A 7,630-nucleotide genomic window follows, 5' to 3' on the forward strand; every position below is an offset into this window, starting at 1 on the left:
CTACTTCCAACTCCCATAAGCTTATGCCTGAACTAAACTGACATTTGGGATGGAAGGTTCAATTGATTGTATTCTGACCAATCAACACAAAAAGCAGATGTCTCCTCTTCCAGATCAGGGGTAGGTTCCAAAAAGATTTACACACATTACATAAGTTTAGCACCAGAACATCTGTTCTTCAACTGGTAGCTGCATACCAGTATTCCATCAATTCCTTCTTTTGGAACACACAATTCTTGACAATCTTAAGGATTATCAAACAACTTTGCAGATGAACATGAGGAACACTGATCATATGAACCTCTTCAACCTTAATTCTCATGCCTTTATGAGTGGTCTTGAGAAAAGATCTCAAGTATCTTTGATACTTGTACTAAAGTTGACAGAACCCAGCTACAAATTCTGTTGAAAACCATATAGTCCTAGAGATCTTCTTTCAAAGATAGGATTATGCTTCAGATACTATGCAGCAGAAAACAGCCATATATCAACAGAGATTACACAATGCTTACTCCCAGAACTAGTTGTAAGTATGACATCCAAGAATTGCAGCTGATCAATCCAACGATATGCTTGCTTCTTCTTCAAGCAACACAACAAGACCTAACCAATATTCTGACCAGAAAGAAACAGATAAGCACAAAGGATACCTTATCATTAACTTCACTCCCGCATGAAGGTTTTGACAATCTTCTTCTCTGTACCCTGCTATATGCTGAATAAAACACCCCAAATTCTTCAATCCCGCATGAATCATTTGGATATCAGTAACACCATCTTCCATTGCCAAGAGAATACACCTGTTATGGTCAGTTTGGTCCAGTCTTCCACACATAGGTCCATCCTCCACTTCTAGGGACCATTCAATATGAACATGAATGTTCAAAAAATCAACTACCTCCAACAACCAGAAAGTATCTCCCATGGATCTCATCCAGAAACAGACAGGATGCCCGCTCTGATACCAATTGAAATTCTGGTATGACAGAACCCAGATGTCATATTCGATGCTGTGACATCTGGTCTGTTATAAACGCAGCAATGGTAGGATAGGATGATCTTTAATTTTGGTTCAACACCTGTATGCTAAACTATCATACTAATACTGGAACCATTTATGCATAATGATAACTCAGTTATCACAACCAGATTTTGATCTGAGGTGGTTCTGTAAAAGAACAAGCTTTGGAAGTATTCCCTGATGTCATATTGGATGTTACGACATCTTATACCAGATTAATAAACCAGTGCAGAAAATAAAGAACAGCATACAAACAGTAACGAACACACAAAATTGTTCACCCAGTTCGGTCTAACCAACCTACTCTGGGGGCATACCAAGCCAGGGATGAAGTCCACTATTAGCAGTATCAATTCAGAGCTAAACTCCCAGTTTACAACTCCTCACTTAATCACTACCCAATGACCCTTCTACCTAGGTTCTCCCTAGATATGGAATATCTCCATTCCACTCCCAATCATAGCAATGATGTCTAGCAGTCAACAACTCAGCCACTGCATCGACGGCTTAATCACCAACAATTTAAATATACATAATGGAGTAGTTCCAAGAACACAATCTTCACTCATTGCTTCACAGCTTCTGAGTGAATATAATAAACCTCTTACCTACAGGCTTCGAGGCACAAATCAGTGACCATCCCACAACCTGTGTGGTTCACTTACACGGCTAACCCTAAAAACTACATCTTGTCAATACTCGGCTAGCTTCTTAAACTAGGTTACAAAGTTTCCTATTTATAACCTATTCCCAACTGGACTTGGGCTTACAATCACAACATTATTTGTTGTTACAAATCACAGAAAACTTTCTGCTAAAAACAAGGTCTTCAATCATAAGTTTCCTAATTTATCTTCATAATTAGAAACTGCATAATTCTCGAATATTCTAATCTTGATTCTCTTGACCTTTAAACCTGCGCCACATAGGATTGCATAATATTCCATAGAAAATTCTGCATCTTTTGAGTACTTACTGAATCTTTATATTCCAGCTCAGCAGGCGCGTGACAGCTAAATATAACAGTAACTGCTGTCAAATACTGATGTCACAGAGCATGTCGTGACATTCCATAGAACATTTTGATGTTGTACCTGTTCTGCATAAATCACAGCAAACAGTATTCTTCACTTCAATTCTCTGCTTCTCACATATCAGGGTGCCAAAAAGACAGCCCATGATTTGTTCTATTACTGATGTACAATCAGCACAATCTTTAGTTTCCCAAAATAAAGACTGAGATAAATAAGGAAACATAATAGAAATAGAATAGAAAAGTAGCAGCTACTGCTGTCAAACACTGATGTCATGACGTCGAGCATGACATCCAACTCACAACATGTATTAGCTTACACAACCAGAACCTGCATAACCTTTAACACTACACACCACATGTCATGACCTTAGTCAAGACAACAGAATACACATGAATGTTTTACCACAAAATGCAGCCAATCAAAACATCTACAGACCCGACTCGACGTAGGCAACAAAAGATTAACATCTTCCAAGCCACTCCGAAAGCGCACTAATCTTCTTAACCCGCGCGTTACCAACATAGGGATAACATTCAAACAAAGGGGGTGAGATATCGAACCATATAAACGAGTGTATGATAAACAATATATTAGAATTCGAGTAATTAAAATCACCAATTCACAACATCAACATCATAATTCACTTCACTTTACATCATTATATCCGACAAGCAATTCAAGTCACAACACTTTACATCAATTCACACTTATGCATTATAAAATGTGACAATAACTATGCACATGCATGTGGTACCCAGGGCTTTTTCCCCCATTTCTAAATTGCCAATAAACAGAGGCATCAAACAAGGCATAAGCCTTCATCACAGTTTTTCAATCCAGGCCGTCACAAATTATGCAAATGTATGTGACTCGATGAATGCAACATCACATACTCAACAATAACAAAACTCGTCGCGAGGCATACACCTATATCATTGTTGTTACCAATAATTAGAGGTAAATCACCATCGTCACATCGTTGCAGGTTTATCATTTTAAACTGTTTCATCTTTGTCATAGCATCAATAAAATAACAACAGTACAACATAATAACAATAATAACTCAACAACAACTCAATAAAGCAACACAAATAATTCAACGACAATTCAACGACAAATCAACATTGGCTATCAAGCCTACAACTTTATCTTGCCAATAGCTAGAGGTAATTCAACTAAATTCACATCACCTGCAAGTTTACAAGTTTCCAACAAATATTCAACCTACCAATTCAATCAAAACAACCTACACGCATTCCGTAATTATTCAGACATTTTTCGATCCAAACCGTTTAATTAAATTTTGTCGGTCAAAATTACTAATACTCATATTCGGTCCTGTTTTCATCAATTCTTATTATTACCACTAGTCCCTGTTATTGAAAACTTGCTTCTGCTGCAACTACTAATTCCTATTGTCACAATATGATTCTATGATTCTGCTACTAAACCAATTTTTGTCCTTCAATTCCACACTATACTACCATCTAAGTTATATATATATATATATGTATATATGTATATATATATATATATATATATATATATATATATATATATATATATATATATATATATATATATATATATATATATATATATATATATATATATATATATATATATATATATATATATATATATATTAGGAGGGTTATATTGACTCCAAGAGTAAGTTATAATAACTTACTCCACATCTTGACCATTAATTATTTTCAATCTAATGGTTAAAATTAATAAGTCATTAAATGTGGAAAGAGAAAACTATTCCTTATTAATTTTAACCATTAGATTGAAAATAATTAATGGTCAAGATGTGGAGTAAGTTATTATAACTTACTCTTGGAGTCAATATAACCCTCCTCTATCTATATATATATATATATATATATATATATATATATATATATATATATATAGGCCATTTTAGTTGAGTCTATTACTAATTTATTTTTTTCCTGCTACTAAATACACCGCATCTATTATTTATCACTTCTGTTAATTATTCTTACTGAGATAAATATACCAAATACTCAGTTGTTCAATTCCTAAAACCATACCAATGTATCTCCTAAATATACTATGTGATTTATGTTCATATTAGGCTAGCACAATTAAGAAACAATTAAGAAAAGAACACATAAATTTAAGTGGTACTATATTTGCATCAGACTAAAACAATTAGGAAACAAACAAATTTTAAGTGGCATATTATTTATTATGTGGCGCCTATCCCCCTTTTACTAGTGATCAGGGGCGCCCACCCCAAGCATATGGGGCGCCCACCCCTTAGCTTGGTGGCACCCGCCACACTTCCTTGGCTTATGGGGCACCCACCCCTTATTGGTGTGGCCCCCGTCCATATTCTTCTTCTTCCACCATTTTTATTCTTCTCCTACTAATTTCCAGATTCAATATTTATAATTTTATCGATCCATTGACACAAAACTCATTATCTCAGAAACACTAGTTTACACTAAATCGACACGAATAAATTTTTGCAACAATATTTCATTGACAAAACAAAATCATTTCCTTATCGATTTCAGAAAGACATCACAACAAACAACATTAACACAGACAGCAACAACATCAAACACAGTAGAAATTTCAACACCCAAAATCCCACATATCATTCATTATAATCTCGATTATAGAGTTTGAACCCCACCCTTATCTTGGATTGGAGACCGCTCTATAATTTCCGGTCGAATTTCCTAGCTTCCGACCTTCGCCTATTTCTTTTTCCTCTTTCTCTGCACTTTCTCACAACCACCACTTCTCCCATTCTTTCACTTCTCTGCCACCTCTAATTAACCTAATTTCTATTAATTTAACCAAACCCTTCACAACTTATTATTACTTTTGGGCTTAACTCCACAATTTCAATTGGGCTTAACTTACACCCCCACATTTCTACTGTCAACCACCAAAACAATCCCAACTTAATAATTATTTCATTATTTCACCATTGGTAATTAGATAATTAATTCTAATAAGATAATTTAAAGTCCAATATTTCACAACATCAATGAATAAATTCCAAAACGATTCAATTAAATAACTAATCAAATATCCGGGCGTTAAGTACCCATTTGCTACAAGATGGAACTTGAACTTTTCCCCATCCTTTTCTATTATTGTTGGTTTTCTCTTAAGCACCCACTTACAACCAATAAACTTTTTCCCCTTAGGAAGTTAAACAAGCTCCCATGTTTGATTTTACTTTTATTTTTGATCATTTTTTTTGGAAATAATGATTATATTAAAACCAAAAACAGTTAAGAACAAGCTGCGATCCAAAGGATCCAGCGGAAAAAAACACCAAAACGCCCAACTAACACCAACCTAGGGCATCAAGAGTTGTGCTAACTTCTCTCTAAAATTAGGAAAACCCCACATCCTATTTACAATATTATTTATAATTCTCTTAGAGGTATCTCTATTACTATTATCTATGCTATGCACAGCCAAGTTTCTATCCCACCACGTTTCGTATATAGTTTCCGCAATTGCCATTTTCACAATTTGACCCCTCCAATTTCCACTCTTACAATTTTTTTCGACCACTCACTTTCCTTAGACCAGCCAAGAGGAATATGCTTAACATTCATCCATTTAATCACTTCCTCCCAAATCTTTCTAGTGTACCTACACTCAAAGAAAAGGTGCTCTAAAGATTCAAAACCAGTGCAGAAACTGCACTCAGTATTCAAGTTCCGACCAAATTTAGCCACTCCATCTTTTGTTGCAATCCTTTTGTTACATGCCATCCACAACATGAAAACCGCCCTGAGCCTTGCTCTGCCCCACAAATCAAACCCCACTTGATGAACAATCTTTTATTTTTTATCATTATTCTCTATCAGAAATGTCCACTCTAAAAACATTAATATTAAAGACATGAGCGGGGCATCTTATGTCATTGACATTAAGATCCATATAGATAGACTACATGGGATTTTAGGTCTATAACAAAAAGCCTACATCAACAAGGTTCTATAGATATTTCGGATGAAAGATTGTTCATCAAGTGCTGCTCCCATTGTAAAGAGTAATAATTTTAATTTGAACCAATGCCCTAAAAATGATTTTGAGCGGAAAAAAATCAAAAACATTTCATATGCTTTTTGTTTTTGGAAGTCTTATGGATGCTCAAGTATGAACAAGGCCTGAAACTATATTTTCATTGGAATATTAAAAATATATTAGAGTAATATATGTATGAACAACTACAAAGAATGTGTTAATATACCTTCAAGGCACAAAATATTATATGCTTATGTATAGGCAAATGGAAAATTTAGATGTGATTGACAATTTAGATTCTGACTTTACCAGCTGTCTTGATTCTCTCAAATCAACATCGTGTCGTGATACATCTGTAGGTGGATTATCAAGCTATTTCATGGAGAAGTACTAATCAAAGTTTGGTTGCCACTTTTTCCATTAAAGTCGAGTTTGTCTCTTGTTTTGAGCCTACTTCTCACAGTGAATGACATAAGAATTTTATTTCCAAGCTTAAAATAATAGATTCTATTTCTAGACCTTTGAAGATTTTCTGTGATAATTGAGCTGCTGTTTTTATGGCTAAGAACAATAAAAGTGTAAGTCGGAGAAAACATATCAACATTAAATACTTATCCATTGGAGAAGAGTTAAAGATAAAATAATGGTCATTGAATACAATAACACTTATTTAATTATCACTATTCTTTTCACTAAGAGCATGCCATCATTAAAATTTAAGAATCATGTAGAAAAATGTGTCTTTGGGTTGTGTAATGAGTGTCCTTTGGACCATGAATAAATATTGGTTTATTCATTAAGGTTGTTACTGCATGATTGTATCCTTGAAAAATAAACACTTAATAATATATAAATGATAATACTCATTTTGAGATGAAATATCAATATGATTCACATATTTCTAAAGTGTCTTAAATTTTGATGATTTTTATGGTCTTGATTATGTCTTTAATATTAAGTGGTAATGATTTTTATGGCTCTTAATTTTTAATGGTAAAGTCAAGTCTATAAATAGGCTTTGATGAGAATATAATATAATTCAAGTCAGTGCAACATGTTGTAATTTTTTGTCAATAAGTCACATTTTGTTATGTAGTGTTTAGTTTTCAAACAGAACCATAATGTAATCGGTTGGCATATTATGTCAACATGTTGCATCTATAGCATTTCGAAATTAGCTAAATGTAGTGTTTCAGTTTTTCTGTTCGATAATTGTACCTCATTTTGTGTAGTTATATATATATACACACATTTTGGGTACCTCATTAATGAACAAAGTGCTCCTGTTTTCACCCTCAATTACTCTCACCCATTATCTCTCACTCTCTCCCTCTCCATACTCAATATTTCACCAACCTTGTGATTCTAAGTTCTAACATTTGGTATCAGAGCATGGTTCGATCCATCAAACACCAGTGTGCGAAAATGACCTCTGTTTTTAATGAACGAATCCATGAAAATATTCCAATTCCCAATGCAAAGAATTACGACAAGTGGTGCAAACAAATGAATGTGTTGTTTGGCTATCAAGATGTTTTTGAAG

This window comes from Vicia villosa, unplaced genomic scaffold (genome assembly GCF_029867415.1).
Source record: "Vicia villosa cultivar HV-30 ecotype Madison, WI unplaced genomic scaffold, Vvil1.0 ctg.004457F_1_1, whole genome shotgun sequence".
Taxonomy (NCBI): domain Eukaryota; kingdom Viridiplantae; phylum Streptophyta; class Magnoliopsida; order Fabales; family Fabaceae; genus Vicia; species Vicia villosa.